The sequence below is a fragment of the Chiloscyllium plagiosum genome, unplaced genomic scaffold, assembly GCF_037043375.1.
Source record: "Chiloscyllium plagiosum isolate Xiang-an unplaced genomic scaffold, Cpla_swu_hap1 HiC_scaffold_1, whole genome shotgun sequence".
NCBI classification, from domain to species: Eukaryota; Metazoa; Chordata; class Chondrichthyes; order Orectolobiformes; family Hemiscylliidae; genus Chiloscyllium; species Chiloscyllium plagiosum.
This window is the reverse complement of record NW_028270139.1, coordinates 99,103,128-99,121,719: the sequence shown is the minus strand read 5'-3', so window position 1 is coordinate 99,121,719 and position 18,592 is coordinate 99,103,128. Positions and strand designations below refer to the sequence as shown.

The following is an 18,592-nucleotide window of genomic DNA, read 5'->3' as shown; positions in this document are numbered from 1 at the left end:
CCCCAAGGGCTTTGTACAACTTCTTGAAACCATACTATGTTTTGGTCTTGATTGTTTTCTGTGGTCGTTTATTGACTCAAGAGGATGGTTTGCTGCAATTATAGAGAGCATTAGTGAGGTTACATTTGGAATATTGCTTGGTTTTGGTTTCCTTATCTGAGGGAGGATGTTTTTGCTATAGTTAAAAATTACACAACACCAGGTTTTAGTCCAACAGGTTTATTTGGAAGTACAAGCTTTCGGGGAGCTGCTCATTGGTCAGGTAGCTCATGGGGCAGGATCATAGGACACAGAATTTAAAATAAAAGATCAAAGTGTCAATACAACTGAGCAGTGCTCCGGAAGTGTGTACTTTCAAATAAACCTGTTGGACTACAACCTAGTATTATGTGATTTTTAACTTTGCGAAAGTGAGGACTGCAGATGCTGGAAATTAGAGTCAAGATTAGAGTGGTGCTGGAAAAGCACAGCAGGTCAGGCAGCATCCGAGGAGCAGGAAAATCGATGTTTAGGGCAGGAGACCTTCATCAGGAAACCTGATTCTCGGTGAAGGGCTCCTGCCCAAAACATCGATTTTCCTGCTCCTCGGATGCTGCCTGACCTGTTGTGTTTTTCCAGCACCACTCTAATCTTGATTTTTAACATTGTCCACCCTAATCCAACACCGGTACCTCCACATCACTTTCTTACTGTAGAGAAAGCACTGCAAAATTTTACCGAATTGAATCCTATTCTGCCTCTCCCTAAAGCTCAAACCCTGTAACTCCGGCAACATCCTTGTGAATCTTTTTTGAACCCTTTCAAGTTTCACAACATCCTTCCTATAGTAGCAAGACCTGAACTGAACACAGTAATCCAGAAGTGGCCTAACCAATGTGCTGTACAGCCACAACATGACCTCCCAACTCCTAAACTCAGTGCACTGACAAATAAAGGCAAGCATATCAAATGCCTTCTTCAATATCCTGTCTACCTGGGACTCCACTTTCAAGGAACTATGAACCTGCACTCAAGGTTTCTTTGCTCAGCAACATTCCATAGAACCTTACCATTAAATGTATAAGTCTTACCCAGATGTGCCTTTCCAATATGCAGCACCGCATATTTATCTAAATTCTATCTGCCACTCCTCATTGGTCCATCAATCAAGATCCAGTTGTGCTCTGAAGTAACCTTCTTGGCGTCATAGAGTCAGATGTACAGCATAGAAATAGACCCTTCGGTCCAACCCATCCATGCCTACCAGATATCCCAACCCAATCTAATCCCACCTGCCAGCAGCCGGCCCATATCCCTCCAAACCCTTCCTATGCATATACCCATCCAAATGCCTCTTAAATGTTGCAATTGTACCAGCCTCCACCACTTCCTCTGGCAGCTCATTCCATACAGGTACCATCCTCTGTGTGAAAACGTTGCTCCTTAGGTCTTTTTTATATCTTTCCCCTCTCACCCTAAACCAATGCCCTCTAGTTCGGGACTCCCCCTCCCCAGGGAAAAGACTTTGTCTATTTATCCTATCCATGCCCCTCATGATTTTGCAAACCTCGATAATGTTACCCGTCAACCTCCGATGCTCCAGGGAAACGAGCCCCAGCCTGTTCAGCCTCTCCCTATATCTTAAATCCTCCAACCATGGCAACATCCTTGGAAATCTTTTCTGAACCTTTTCAAGTTTCACAACATCTTTCCGATAGGAAGGAGACCGGAATTGCATGCAATATTCCATTAGCAGCCTAACCAATGTCCTATACAGCCACAACATGACCTCCCAACTCCTGTACTCAATACTCTGACCAATAAAAGAAAGCATACCAAACACCTTCTTCACTATCCTATCTACCTGTGATTCCACTTTCAAGGAGTCATGAACCTGCACTCCAAGGTCTCTTTGTTCAGCAACACTCTCTAGGACCTTATCATTAAGTGTATAAGTCCTGTTAAGATTTGCTTTTCCAAAATGCAGCACCTTGCATTTATCTGAATTAAACTCCATCTGCCACTTCTCAGCCCATTGGCCCATCTGGTCAAGATCCTGTTGTAATCTGTGATAACCTTCTTCGCTGTCCACTACTCCTCCAATTTTGGTGTCATCTGCAAACTAATTAACTGTACCTCTTATGCTCACGTCCAAATCATTTATGTTAATGACAATAAGTATTGGACCAAACACCAATCCTTGTGGCACTCCACTGGTCACAAGCCTCCAGTCTGAAAAGCAACCCTCCACCACTACCCTCTGTCTTTTACTGTTTGGGCCACTTCTGTATCCAAATGGCTAGTTCTCCCAGTATTCCATGTGATCTAACCTTGCTAACCAGTCTAGCATGAGCAACCTTGTCGAATGCCTTACTGAAGTCCATACTGATCACATCCACTGCTCTACCCTCATTAATCTGCTTCATTACTTCTTCCAAAAACTCAATCAAGTTTGTGAGACATGATTTCCCAGTCACAAAGCCATGTTGACTATCCCTAATCAGTCATTGCCTTTCCAAATACATGTAAATACTGTTCCTCAGGATTCCCTCCAACAACTTGCCCAGCACTGATGACCAGCTCACCAGCCGAGAACTACCTGGCTTTTCCTTACCATCTTTCTTAAATAGTGGCACCATGTTGGCCAATCTCCAATCTTCCAGTACCTCAGCTGGGGCTATTGATGATAAAAATATCTCAGCAAGTGTCTCAGCAATCACTTCCCTAGCTTCCCACAGAGTTCTCAGGTACACCTGATCAGGCGAATGTGAGGACTGCAGAAGCTGGAGATTAGAGTCGAGAGTGTGGTGCTGGAAAAGCACAGGAGGTCAGGCAGCATCTGGGGAGCAGGAGAATCGATGTTTCGGGCAAAAGCCCTTCATCAGGACTTTTGCCTGAAACGTCGATTCTCCTGCTTCTCGGACACACCTGATTGAGCGGTGGGGAGAAGTTGAGTCAGTTATGATTGTATTCACTTAAGAATTAGGGGGATTTGAATCTCTTCGAAACCTTTTAAATTCTAACAGGACAAGACAGGTTACTTAAGGGTTCCCATAGTGGGGGGAGTCCAGAACCAGAAGCTATAGTTTAAGGATAAAGGGTAAATCTTTGAAGACTGAGGAGAAATTTCTTCACCTAAACAGTGGCAAGCCTGTGGAATTCACTACCACAGAAAGTGGGTGAGCTGTACTTACAGCTCTGGGGCTAAACAAATCAAAGGATATGAGGGATGGTGAGTTAGTGGTATTGAGCTTAACGATGAGCCATGACAGGCAGCGGCTGAAAGGTATTCTTGACTTTGATTAGAGGCAATGTTATTGAAGTTGTTTTGATCTTCACTCACTCTGTTTTCACTGCAATACAGCAACAAAGACTTTTTTTATTCATTCTTAGCACAGGAGCTTCACCATCTGGGCCATTAGCCACATCCATTTCCTAATTATCCTTCAGAAGGTTGTGGTGAGCCACCTTGAACTGCTACCATCCATGTACTTTAACTACATTCACAGTGCTGTGAAGAAGGGAGTTCCAGGGTTTGACACTGAAGTATCTGCAATATAATCTGGGTCAGGTTAGTGGGTTGGATCTCGGTGCCCTGCCAGTTGTGTTTTTGGCAGAGATGTGCACGTAAAATAGGGTAGGTGGCCCTCCCCACCAATTCCCAAGTCAACCATCATAAGACAAAGGATGGACATGTAGCAAAATCTGCTGCCCACCAACAAAATATTCCTAAATAATTAATGGGCAATTGATTTTGTTAAATTAAGAGTTACAGGGAAGTAGTTACTCCGAGGCATAAAGAAAGCTGGGTGACTGTTTTTTATCCCCCTTTGAACAGTCAGTGGAGGGATCCCATGTGGTCATTCCCCTGAAAACAGGTATACCGTTTTGGATACTGTTGAGGGGATGACTTATCAGGGGTATGCAGTGGGACCCAGGTCTCTGGCTCAGAGCCTGTCTCTGTTGCACAGAAAGGAAGGAGGGAAAGGAGGAGAGTGTTAGTCATTGGGGACTCAATATTTAGAGGCTCAGATAGAAGGTTTGTTGGGAATGAACGAGACTCACAATGAGGTTGATGTGTTGCCTCCCAGGTGCCAGAGTCCGTGATGTCTCGGATCGTATCTTTGGGGTCCTGAAGGGAGAAGGTGAGCACCTTAAGTCGTGATCCATGTAGGTACCAACGACATAGATAGAAAGAGGGATAGGGATGTAAGGCAGGACTTCAGGGAGCTAGGGTGGAAGCTGAGAGCTAGAACAAACAGATTTCTTATCTTTGGTTTGTTACCAGTGCCACATGATAGCGAGGCAAGGAATTGGGAGAGATATCAGCTGAACATGTGGCTGCAAGGATGGTGCAGGAGGGAGGGCTTTAGGTTAGAGTCATAGAGATGTACAGCATGGAAACAGACCATTCTGTCCAACCCATCCATGCCGACCAGGTATCCCAACCCAATCTAGTCCCACCTGCCAGCACCCGGCCCATATCCCTCCAAACCCTTCCTATTCATATACCCATCCAAATGCTTCTTAAATGTTGCAATTGTACCAGCCTCCACCACATCCTCTGGCAGCTCATTCCATATACGTACCACCCTCAGCGTGAAAAAGTTGCCCCTTAGGTCCTTTTATGTCTTTCTCCTCTCACCCTAAACATCTAGATCTGGACTCCCCGATCCCAGGGAAAAGACTTTGTCTATTTATCCTATCCATGCCCCTCATAATTTTGTAAACCTCTATAAGGTCACCCGTCAGCCTCCGACGCTCTAGGCAAAACAGCCCCAGCCTGTTCAGCCTCTCCCTGTAGCTCAGATCCTCCAACCCTGGCAACATCCTTGTAAATCTTTTCTGAACCCTTTCAAGTTTCACAACATCTTTCTGATAGGAAGGAGACCAGAATTGCACGCAATATTCCAACAGTGGCCTAACCAATGACCTCCCAACTCCTGTACTCAATACTCTGACCAATAAAGGAAAGCATGCCAACGCCTTCTTCACTATCCTATCTACCTGCGACTCCACTTTCAAGGAGCTATGAACATGCACTCCAAGGTCTGTTTGTTCAGCAACACTCCCTAGGACCTTACCATTAAATTTATATGTCCTGCTAAGATTTGTTTTCCCAAAATGCAGCACCTTGCATTTATCTGAATTAAACTCCATCTGCCACTTCTCAGCCCATTGGCCCATCTGGTCCAGATCCTGTTTAATCTGAGGTAACCCTCTTCGCTGTCCACTACACCTCCAATTTTGGTGTCATCTGCAACTTACTAACTGTACCTCTTATGCTCGCATCCAAATCATTTATGTAAATGATGAAAAGTAGAGGGCCCAGCACCGATCCTTGTGGCACTCCACAGGTCACAGGCCTCCACTCTGAAAAACAACCGTCCACCACCACCCTCTACCTTTGAGCCAGTTCTCTATCCAAATGGCTAGTTCTCCCTGTATTCCATGAGATCTAACCTTGCTAATCAGTCTCCCATGGGGAACCTTGTCGAATGCCTTACTGAAGTCCACATTAGATCACATCTACTGCTCTGCCCTCATCAATCTACTTTGTTACTTCTTTAAAAACCTCAATCAAGTTTGTGAGACATGATTTCCCACGCACAAAGCCATGTTGACTATCCCAAATCAGTCCTTGCCTTTCCAAATATATGTACGTCCTGTCCCTCAGGATTCCCTCCAAGAACCTGCCCACCACCGAGGTCAGACTCACCGGTCTATAGTTCCCTGGCTTGTCTTTACCGCCCTTCTTAAACAGTGGCACCACATTTGCCAACCTCCAGTCTTCCGGCACCTCACCTGTGACTATCGATGATACAAATATCTCTGGAAGAGGCCTAGCAATCACTTCTTTAGCTTCCCATAGAGTTCTCGGGCACACCTGATCAGGTCCTGGGGATTTATCCACTTTTAACCGTTTCAATTTCTTGGATAGTTGGGGCTCATTCTGGGGAAGGTCGGACCTGTATAAACAAGATGGTCTGCACTTGAACCAGAGGGATACTAATATCCTGGGTGGGAAATTTGCTGGTGCTATTCGGTGGGTTTAAACTAGCTCAGCAGGGGGATGGGAACCGGAGGTGTAGTTGCAGTACACAGGAGGATGAGAGTAGGAAGGACAGGGACGGGATTTCAGGGTCACAGGAATGTGCTGGCCGACAGCAAACTGGTTTGAAGTGTATCTACTTCAATGGCAGAAGTATCTGAAATAACGTAGGTGAGCTTGCAGTATGGATAGGTACCTGGGACTTTAATGTTGTGGCCATTTCGGAGACATGGATAGAACAGGATAAGGAATGGATGTTGAAGGTTCCAGGGTTTAGATCTTTCATTAAGAACAGGCAAGGCGGTAAAATAGGGGGAGGTGTGGCCTTGTTAGTCAAGCATAGTATAATGGTGGCTGAAAGAACTTTTGACGAGGACTCGTCTACTGAGGTAGTGTGGGCGGAGGTTAGAAACAGGAGAGGAGAGGAGAGGTCATACTGCTTGGAGTTTTTTAGAGGCCTCCGCAGAGTTCCAGGGAGGTGGAGGAGCGGATTGGCAAAATTGTTCTGGGTAGGAGTGAAAGGAACAAGGTGGTCATTATGGGGGACTTTAACTTCTCCAACATTGACTGGAAATGCTATAACTCTAGTATGTCGGCTGGATCAGTTTTTGTCCAATGTGTACAGGACGGTTTCCTGACACAGTATATTGAAGGCCCGACAAGAGGGGAGGCCACACTCAATCTGGTGCTTGATAATGAACCAGGCCAGGTGTTTGATTTAGCTGTAGGTGAGCACTTTGGAGAGAGTGACCATAATTCAGTCACATTTAGTTTAGCGATGGAAAGGGATACGTACATTCCACAGGTCAAGAGTTATCGATGGGGCAAGGGCAATCATAATGCGATTAGGATGCATAGAATGGGGTAGCAAAATGATGGGAATGCAGACAATGGAAATGTAGAGCTGGATTAAGGAACAGATATTGTGTGTCCTTGATAGGTATGTCCCTGTCAGGCAGAGAGGAAATGATAAGATAAGAGAACCATGGTTTACAATAGAAATTGCATCTCTTGTTAAGCAGAAGAAGGAGGCTTATGTGTTGATGAGGCAAGATGGTTCAGATGAGGCGATGGAGAGTTAGATCAGCTAGGAAGGATTTAAAGAGAGAGTTAAGAAGAGCAAAGACAGAACACAAACAATCTTTAGCAAATAGATAAAAAGAGAACCCTAAAGCTTTCTATAGGTATGTGAGGAATAAAAGGATGACTAGGGTAAGAATAGGGCCAGTCAAAGACAGAAGTGAGAAGTTGAGTGTGGACCCTGTGGAGATTGGAGAAGTGCTAAATGAACATTTCTCATCATTTTTCATACAGGAAAAGGAGAATATTGTATAGGAGAAGAATGAGGTACGAGATATTAGACTAGAAAGGATTGAGCTGAAAATGTGTTGCTGGAAAAGCGCAGCAGGTCAGGCAGCAACCAAGGAACAGGAGAATCGACGTTTCAGGCATAGGCCCAAGTCCCTCCTCCCTACCTTTTATCTTAGCCTGCTGGACACACTTTCCTCATTCCTGAAGAAGGGCTTATGCCCGAAACGTCGATTCTCCTGTTCCTTGGATGCTGCCTGACCTGCTGCACTTTTCCAGCAACACATTTTCAGCTCTGATCTCCAGCATCTGCAGCCCTCACTTTCTCCTAGAAAGGATTGAGGTTAGTTACAAACAGGTGTTATCAATTCTATAAGGAGTGAAAGTAGACAAGTCTCCTGGGCTGGATGGGATTTATCCGAGGATTCTCTGGGAAGCTAGGGAGGAGATAGCAGAGCCTTTGGCTTTGATTTTTGAGTCGTCATTGTCTACAGATTTAGTACCAGAAGATTGGAGGATTGCAAATGTTGTGCCCTTGTTCAAGAAGGGCAGCAGAGATGACCCAGGTAATTATAGACCTGTGAGCCTTACTTCTGTTGTAGGAAAGGTTTTGGAAAGCATTATAAGAGATAAGATTTATAATCATCTAGCAAGCAACAATTTAATTTCAGATGGTCAACATGGTTTTGTCAAGGGCAGGTCATGTCTCACAAACTTCATTGAATTTTTTGAGAAGGTGACCAAGCATGGAGATGAGGGTTGGGTAGTTGACGTGGTATACATGGACTTTAGTAAAGCCTTTGATAAAATTCCACATGGTAGGCTGTTGGAGAAAATGCAGAGGCATGGAATTGAGGGTGATTTAGCAGTTTGGATTAGAAACTGGCTTTCTGAAAGAAAGCAGCGAGTGGTGGTTGATAGAAAATATTCAGCCTGGAGTCTGGTTACTAGTGGTGTGCCACAAGGATCTGTTTTGGGACCACTGCTGTTTGTCATTTTTATAAATGACTTAGACGCAGGCCTAGATGGATGCATTAGTAAATTTGCAGACGACACTAAAGTCGGTGGAGTAGTGGACAGTTTGGAAGAATGTTACAGGTTGCAGGGAGACTTGGATAAACTGCAGACTTGGGCTGAGAGGTGGCAAATGGAGTTCAATGCAGCTAAATGTGAAGTGATGCACTTTGAGGAGAATAACAGGAAGGCAGAGTACTGGGTCAATTGAAAGATTCTTGTAGTATGGATGTGCAGAGGGATCTTGGAATCCATGTACATAGATCCCTGAAAGTTGCCACCCAGGTTGATAGTGCTGTTAAAAAGGCATACGGTTTGTTAGGTTTCATTCATAGAGGGATTGAGTTCCGGAGCTGCAATATCATGCTACAACTATACAAAATTCTAGTGTGGCCACACTTGGAATATTGTGTACAGTTCTGGTCTTCATATTTCGGGAATGATGTGGAAGCATTGGAAAAGGTGCAGAGGAGATTTACCAGGATGTTACCTGGTCTGGAGGGAAGGTCTTATGAGGAAAGGCTGAGAGACTTGGATCTGTTCTCATTGGCAAGAAGAAGGCTAAGTGGGGATTTAATAGAGACACACAAGATGATCAGAAGATTATATAGGGTAGACAGTGAAAGTCTTTTTCCTAGGATTATGATGTCAGCTTGTACGAGGGAGCATAACTATAAATTGAAGGGTGATAGATTTAAGGCAGATGTCAGAGGCAGAAAGTGGTAAGGGTGTGGAATGCCCTACCTGCCAGTGTAGTTAACTCAGCCACATTAGGGAGATTTAAACAATCCTTGGATAAGCAAATGGATGATGATGGATAGTGTAGGGGGAACGAGCTGAGAATAGTTCACAGGTTGGTGCAACATCGAGGGCCAAAGGGCCTGTTCTGTGACCTCACATCCATGGACTCCATTTACATAGCTTGTTGCTGTGGAAAGGCTGCCATCATCATCAAAAACCCATCGCAGCCCGCTAATGCTCTCTTACAATGTCTTCTGTCAGGCAGAAGATACAGAAGCATAAACACACGCACCAGCAGGTTCAGGAGTAGCTTCTCCCTAGCCATTATTCGACTAATGAAAGGACACTCTAGTCTCAGGTACTGCTGATCTTGCTAATGTTGATCTCGCCTAGTGCACGTCCTGTGCAATGTAACCTGTATGTCTCTGTGTAAGTTTTTTTTGCAACCTTTGATCTGTACAGCCCTGCTTACTATGATACACCTGTACTGCTCATAAACAAAGCTTTTCACTCTGCTTTGGCACAAGTGACACTGAATGAATGAATGAATGAATCAATCAATCAAATAAAGCTATAGTTATGCTTCAATCTAGTTCAACATTCTGTTTGTTGTCGTGCTGCTCGAGGTGTTCAGAAACAGAACAGGGAAATTCATACTTGATACTGCATTGACAATGGCATTCTGATTTGGAGGAGAACAACCAATGGTTATGGAGCATATTAGTATCACTGATATAGATGAAAAGAGAGATGAGGTTTTGTAGGCACATTGTAGGGATGTAGGAAGAAACAGAAAATCAGGACCTCAAGTGTGCAATCTCCATATTACTCCTTGGAATAGGTGTTAATGCATGCATAAACAGAAGGATAGAGAAGGTGAGTGGGAGGTTTAAGAACTGGTGTAGGAAGGTGGCTTTAGATTTCTGGATCATTGGAACTGCTTACTAAGAAAGATGGCAAAGATTGTATTTGATCAACGACCAAAACCTTTGTGGACTGATTTGGTAGAGCTATTAGGGAAGCTTTAAACTAACATGACTGCAGAAAGGAACCATCAGATAACATTAAAGAGGAAAAGCAAGGAACAGAAAAAAATTGAGAGTGATAGATCATACGAGAGTAAGAAATAATAAGGTATCAGGTAATGTCAGTATAAGAATAAATGCAATTGAGCTTAAATTGATTTTGTAGACATGATTGTGAATGTTGGGTGGAGTTTGTGAGGTTGGTGAACTGCAGACACAGGTAGCTGTGTAGAAATCTGATGTTGTTGTGGTAACAGACCTGGCTATAAAGGGCAGAATAATATATTAAAGGTCCAAGAAACGTCTTCCAGGTGGAGAAGCGATGTACCTGCACTTCACTCAATCCAGTTGACTGTATTTGCTGTTTGGAGAAAGTGAGGACTGCAGATGCTGAAGATCAAGGTCAAGAATGTGGTGCTGAAAAAGCATAGCAGGTCGGGCAGGATGCGACAATGAAAGTCTGATGAATGACTTCTGCCCGAAACATCAATTCTCCTGCTCCTCGGATATTGCCTGACCTACTGTGCTTTTCCAGCACCACACTCACGACTCTAAATTTGCTGTTCACAATGTGGTCTCCTCTACGCTGGGAGACAAAACGCAGACTGGATGACTGGTTTGCAGAACACTGACATTCAGTCTGTAAAATTTATGCCAATCTTCCAGTTCCCAGCCTCTTAAATACATCATTGTGTTTTCAGACAAACATCTCATGTTTTGGGCTTGCTGCAGGGCTCCAAAAGATTTGACACAAGCTTGAGGAACAGCATCGCATTTTCCACTTGGGTACCTTGCAGCCTTCCGGCCCCAACATCGAGTTCAATCATTTTACAGCTTGAACACTTCCTTCCATGTATATTACCCACCCCCAGACCCCAGCTCCTATCATGACATGGGTTCCTTTTAGTGTAACTAACTCATTTTCACAAACTCATAGCCCCCATCATCATCATTCTAGCTCTTCTCTTTCCCTTGATTATCAACAATCCCTTTATTCCTCTCCACCTCTCTCTTCCTTGAGCTCTCCCTGTGTAGGCTCCATCTCCAGCTATCTTGTCCTTCCCTTGTCTAAAGGTAAATGACACTTTTCACGAGATGCCATACGTTCTGAAGAAGGGTCACTGGATTCAAAACATTAACTTTGTTTTCTCTCCGCGGATGCTGCCAGGCTTGCTGAGTTTCTCCAGAATTTTCCATTTTTCAGATTTTTAGAAACTATAGTTCTGTATTTTATTTTAGTGTATTACATTTCCCTTGGCACATGGCATTCAAGAAAGATAGTGTAAGGAGGAGTGGTGACAGCATTAATGAATTAAGTTTGTTATCAAGTAAATTGACTTGAACAATACACAACTCATACTATAATACTGCTGATATTTAAAGTCACATAGAAGTTGGCAAGACATTTTTTAATGCCTAAAGGAACAAAGGTTGGAAAGCAGGGTGATGCCTTATTAATTGGACATCCAGTGTATATCAGGGGCATTGAACCCCTGAAGGTAAAACGATTGCAGGTGCTGGAAACCAGATTCTGGATTAGAGTGGTGCTGGAAAAGCACAGCAGTTCAGGCAGCATCCGAGTAGCAGGAAAATCAACGTTTCAGTCAAATGCCCTTCATCAGGAATACAGCTGCTCCTGATGAAGGGCTTTTGCCCGAAACGTCGATTTTCCGGCTACTCGGATGCTGCCTGAACTGCTGTGCTTTTCCAGCACCACTCTAATCCATTGAACCCCTGAAGCCAACTCCACCATTCAGTAATATCATGGCTGATCACTTGTGTTTTAAATTCTAAAATTCTATCTACCTGATAATCTTTACCAAACAAGAAACTATCTGACTCTGCCCCACAATAGTCACATCTATTGTCTTTTGAGACAGAGTTTCAAAGTTACACCATTTTAAAACAGTGTCTCTAATCCTGGACTCACCCAGAAGACGAAACATCCTTTCTATGGCGACATTGTCAAAGACCTTTATAAACTATATACATTTCAATCAAATGCAAATGTAAATTTTAGTGGAAACAAGCCCACCCTGTTCACCTACCCTCATAAGCCAATTCAAGGTATAAGTCTAATAAAATTATAAAATTCCTCTGAATGATCAGCAATGCATTTATATTCTTCTTTAAATAAAGAGACCAAAATCGTATATAGTATTTGAGATCTAGTCTCAACAATGCCTTGAGTAATTCAAGTAAAACACCCTTACTTTTATGCATGGGATCCATGGCGACTTGGCCGCATGGATTCAGAATTGGCTTGCCATAAAAGGTAGTGGTGGAAGGATGTTTTTCTGGCTGGAGGTCCATGACTAGTGATGTTCCACAGGGATCCATACTGAGACCTTTGTTGTTTGTGAAATATATAAATGATTTGAATGAAAATGTAGATGGGTGGCTTAGTAAGTTTGCAGACAATGCATATATCAGTAGAGTTGTGGATGGTGCAGAAGGGTATATATAGGATAAAGAGGGATATAGATCAGTTGCAGCATATGGAGTTTAGAATTAGAATCCCTACAGTGTGGAAGCAGGCCCTTCGGCCCATCTGAAGAGTAACCCACCCAGACCCATTCCCCTACCTTATATTTATCCCTGACTAATGCTGTCACATCCCTGAACACTTTGAGCAATTTAGCCTGGCCAATTCACCTAACCTGCACATCTTTGGATTGTGGGAGGAAACCAGACCACCCAGAGAAAACCCACGCAGACACGGGGAGAATGGACAAACTCCATCCAGCCCGAGGCTGGAATCAAACTCAGGTCCCTGGCGCTGTGAGGTAGCCGTACTAACCACTGAGCCTCTATGCTGCCCTAATCCAGTTATGTGTGAGATGCTGCACTTTGGGAGATCAAAGGTTAAGGAAAATTATACAGTAAATGGCATTACTCTGAACAGCATTGACGTACAGAGGGATCTTGGGGTTTTAGACCATAGCTCCTTGAAAATGGCCATGTAAGTAGGAAGGATGGCAAAGAAGGCATATAGCATGCTTGTTTTTTTATTGGTCGACAAATTGAGTACAAAAGTCAGAATGTCATGTTGCAGCTTTATAAGAATTTGGTTGGGCCACACTTAAGAGTATTGCATTCAATTCCAGTTGCGACACTACAGAAGGATGTGGAGGCTTTGGAGAGGCAGCAGAATAGGTTTACCAAGATGCTGCCTGGATTAGAAGCGATGAGCTATAAGGAGAGGCTAGAAATATTTGGGCTTTTTGTCTCTGGAGCAGTGAAGGCTGAGGGAAGACTTAATAGAAGTCTATAAAATTATGAGATGCATAGATATGGTTGACAGTCAAAATCTTTTTCCCAGAGTTGAAATGTCTAATACTAGGGGGCATTCATTTAAGGTGAGAGGGGGAAATTTCAAAGAGACGTGAAGGGCATTTTTGTTTACACAGAGAGTGGCAGGAGTCTAGAATGCACTGTTAGGCAGGTGGTGGAGGCAGCTACGATAGGGGCATTTTAGGGATTTTTAGATAAGAACACTAATATGCAAGAAATGCAGGGATATAGACCAAGGGCAGGCAAAAGGGATTTGTTTAATTTGGCGTCATATTCAGCACAATATTATGGACCAGAGGGCCCATTCCTGTGCTGTACTGTTCTATGTTCTATGTTATGTTCATGTCCTTTTCAATTAATAGGTAACATCCCACTAGCCTTCTTGATTACAAGTTGTACCTGCATATTAACTTTTCATGGCTCATCCACTTGAACATCTAAATCCATCTGCACCTTGCAATTTGCAGTCATTCTCCATTTAAGTAATACTCTGCTTTTGTATTGTTCCTGCTAAAGCAAACTTCATGATTCCTCACATTATACTCCATCTGCCAGATTTTTGACCATTCACTCAACCTATCTGTTACCATTTTCAACTTGCTTACATCTTCTTCACAACATACTTTCTGACCTATCTCTGCATTATCTGCAAATTTAGCTATCATTGCTTCACAATCTACAGCATGGAGGAATGTGGGAGTGTTTGTGCATAAATGACAAGAAGTTAGCATACAGGATTCAGCAGGTAATAAGAAAAGCAAATGGAATGTTGACCTTTAGTTCAAAGGGAAAGGAGTACAGGAAATCATACTATAGCTATGTGAAGCACAAGTTATACCACACCTGGATCACTGTGCAGGTTTGGTTCCCATAACCGAGGGAGGATGGGATTGGAAGCAGAAGGTTTGCTTGGTTTATTCCAACATGGTGGAATGCTTGCAAGGCAACAATGAGATGTTAATTAGGGGGTATTATAGCTTGTTAAATGCCTTGTCAACATTCCATTAATGCAGCTTGTTAATGCAACTCATTGATATTCAGCCTCTGCTAAGTTTAATGTTGGGAAAACTTGACAAGGAAGCCAGAGCAAACATGAGGTGGATTCAGCTGACCACTTGGTTCAAGGGACTCTGTCTTTGACATTGGATTCCAATATCTCAAAGTTTGCTCCATGGGTACAGTCCACATGCAGGGCACTTTGAATGACATTTACATCCGCTATGTTCTCGCCTCTAAGAACCCTCATTGCACATCCTCGGTCCACTCACAAAATGTTTCTGCATTTCAGTGCTTCACTTCAGACTGCACTGGCAACTATCATTGTGATGCAGAAGCAAAGACACTGTGCACTCAGGAACATGGACCCAGAACGTGGAATGAATAAGCTTCATCTCTGGCCCTTTGGCATTCTGTCTTAGCATTCACTTACTTTGACTTACAGCATCCATGCCTTGCATTGCATTGCCTTTTTGTGTTTTACCCCTTCAGCCAGAGATATCAGGCTCATTTTGCTATTGTCTTACTATCAGCAAACTGTGACAGTTATCTGGCATTTACAACATGTGCTGCAATAATTCACCAACCTTCCTTTTGACAGCGCCTTCCAAAATCGTCAGCTTTGTTGCCTAGAAGCACAGGAAAAGGAGACATAGAAAAAAATTACTGTCTGGATGTACCCCTCCAAGTCACACACTTGGCTAGGACTTACAAGTGAGCAGACTGCTCACCCAGTTGACCAAAAAGTCAATTGGAAACCAAATGATGAAAAGCATCTATCCCATAGAAATAAGAGCATTGGGCAGTGTTAATCAGAATGGGTCTTCCCTCTTTCACTGGGGAAGAAGTACCATCCTAGCTGATCAGATTGACTGGCAGGTGTAGCATTCCCTGTAAGAGCTCTGTAGTGGAAAATGCTGTCACATTGTGCAGGCTCACAAGGAAGAGGCAGCCAGGTATCTTGAACTGAATGTGTTGGAGTATAGTGCAGAGACAGCTTGAGTGACTTTAGTCAAGATGTGGGAATGTATCCATTTTGGAAAGCAGGTGACTACAAGGAAGGGGAATACTGTTCTTAGGGTGATGCCCAGGTGCAGATTGTACTCCCAGCTTTTACCCATCCTTTTAGAAAATTGGTTGTCAACACCGGCCTGATGCTCATGCCAACCACCCTAAAGGGGGTACAAGAGCAGAGGAACCTGGGTGTAGATGTGCATTGATCATTGAAGGGGGAAAGAGCAGTAAATAAAGCATACAGCATTCTTGACTTTATTAGTAGGGGCATAGAGTGCAAGAGCAAAGAGCAGATATTGAACTTGTACAAGACACTTGTTAGACCTAAGCTGGAATGTTATGAACAGGTTATAGGCATCACATTATAGGAAAGATGCTGTTGCATCAGAGAGAGTGCAGACGTAATTCACTAGAATGGTTTCAGGTATGATAAACTTCAGCTGTGAGAATAAATTTAAGAAGTTGGGACTGTTTTCTGTGGAGAGAGGGCTGAGTGGAGATCTTATTGAGGTTTACAAAGTCATGAGCAGGCTGGACAGAGTAGATAGGGTGAATCTGTTTCTGTTCATTAAAGAAAGAAGAACAAGAGGGCATAGACTTTAAATTATGTGCAAGCAAAGCAATGGTGATGTGAGGAACAAAGAAATTTTCACAAAATGAGTTGTTAGAGTATTGACTGCATCACATGGAAATGTGGGGGAGGCAGGTTCAATAGAAGCATACAAGAGGGCATGGGGTTGAGTTAGAATTAGGGTTGGGATAGTAATGGTGTGCAAAGGTATAAGAAAAAGGCAGGAGATGTGCACTAGGTAATAGAGCCAGTACAGCAATGGCCTCCTTCGTCATTGGAACAAACTGGGGAGGTGATGGCCTAGTAGTATTTCAATTGGACCATTAATCCAGAGATCCAGCAATTGACCTGGGTTCCAATCCCACCACGGCTGATGGTGGAAATATAAATTCAATAAAGGTCTAGAATGAAGGGTCTAATGATGGCCACGACTCCATTGACAATTATAGAGAAACCTCATCTGGTACACTGATGTCCTTTAGGGAAGTAAGCTGTCATCCTAACCTGGTCTGACCTACATTTAACTCTAGACACATAACAATGTGTTTGACTCTTAACCTCCTTTTGGGCAATGAGGGATGGGCAATCCCTCATTGACCCTTGTCCTCTGAATGAATTTTTTAAAACTCTGTGACTCATGTTATGGCGTGTACAGCCTCTGCCTCCCGAATGATCTGAAGTTCATCCAGCTCCTGCTCCGGTTCCCTAACACTGTCTTGGAGGAGCGAGAGTTGGGTGCACTTCCTGTAGATGTACTTGGGTGGAACACGAAAGACATCCCTCACCTCAAACATCATGTAAGTAGTGTTCGCCTGTTGAACATCACATTATTAATTATAATAATCACCAGATTGGCAGGGCCTTTGGCAAATGTAAGTGCTGTTGCAAGTATGAATAATGTTTGTATGCCAAGAAATGTTACTAATTAATAAACTGCTACCTTTCCCAGTCAACATAAGGATTGGAATTATGAATCCTCTATTATAACTTGACAATTTGCACTTTTACTATCAATGTAATATTCATATTAAGTGACAGGATAGAATATCTAATCGTGATACTTATAGAATCACTACAGCTTGGAAACAGACCCTTCAGCCCAACAAGTCCACACTGACCCTTTGAAGACTAACCCACCCAGACGCATTCCTATAAATTAACTAATGCACCTAACCTGCACATCCCTGAATCCCTACAGGCAACTTGTCATGGCCAATTCACATAACCTGCACATCTTTGGATTGTGGGAGGAAGCCCACACAAACACGGGGAGAATATACAAACTTCATATAGTCAGTCACCCAAGACAGGAATCGAACTTGGGTCCCTAGCACTGTGAGGCCGCAGTGCTAACCACTGAGTCACCGTGCCACCTATGATTACCTCAAGTGCTGCAAAGTTACTGGGATGCAGTTAGTACAAAGATCCAATTTTATCGGTCTGGACACAGATTCTCAAAGCTACCTTCCCGGAAGATCTGCAATTTGAATATTAGAATGTTTTAAATACGCATTTCAATATTGTCTGGTTTGGACCAACCTGCTGCATTCCCTTCAATAATTTTTCTTGTCTTCCTTCAAAAATATAATTGCAGCATCGATCCTATTTGAAAACCCACTATCCCAGGACATGCATTTATTCTCCCAAAAAGCATCAGTGCCAAAATATTTATCGCAATGTCTCCCGACCAATTACATGGAAAGGAACCCTTAAATGATATTGAATTAAAAAGATTGTCTTTAGCGTAGTATATTTGAAAATGCTTCATGTTGGTATAATAAAGAAATGCAGGAGCTAAGTACGTTAAAAGAAAAGAGCAACAAGGGAGATAATAGGGCCCCTTAAAGATCAATGAGGTCATCTACGTATGAAACTACAGGAGATGATACTAAGTGAATATTTTGTGTCAGTATTTACTGTCCAGAAAGATATGGAAATAAGAGAATTCGGGAAATAAATATTCATGTCTTGAAAACAGTTTACATTATAGAAAAGAAGGTGTTGGGGGGTCTTAAAAACATAAAAGTGGATAAACTTCCAGGACCTGATCAAAATGATTGGATGTGAACATAGGAGGTATGGTTAGTGAGTTTACGGGTAACACCAGAATTGTGGAGGTGTTAGTCAGTGAAGAATGTTACCTCAGAGGGCAACGGGATCTTGATCCTATGGACCAATGGGCCAAGGAGTGACAGATCAAATTTAATTTAGATAAATGCAAGGTGCTGCATTTTAGAAAGGCAAATCAGGACAGGACTTATACACTTAATAGTAAGGTCCTTGGGAGTTTTGCTGAATAAAGAGACCTTGGAGTGCAGGTTCATAGCTCCTTGAAAGTGGAGTCACAATTAGATAGAATAATGAAGAAGGTATTTGGTATACTTGCCTTTTTTTGGTCAGTGTATTGAGTATGGGAATTGTTGTTGGGTCAGTGTATTGAGTATGGGAATTGTTGTTGGGTCAGTGTATTGAGTATGGGAATTGTGAGGTCCTATTGTTGTTGCACCGGATGTTGGTTAGGCCACTATTGGAATACTGCATGCAATTCTCATCCCCTGCTACAGGAAGGATGTTGTGAAACTTGAAATAGTGCAGAAA

At 43.0% G+C, this 18,592-nt stretch overlaps 1 long non-coding RNA gene across 1 annotated transcript in view; it reads left to right on the top strand.

The window, feature by feature from the left end:
* LOC148152175 (uncharacterized) overlaps nucleotides 1-18,592 on the top strand; it is a 36,869-nt gene that overhangs the window by 1,163 nt on the left and 17,114 nt on the right. The window lies entirely within an intron of this gene.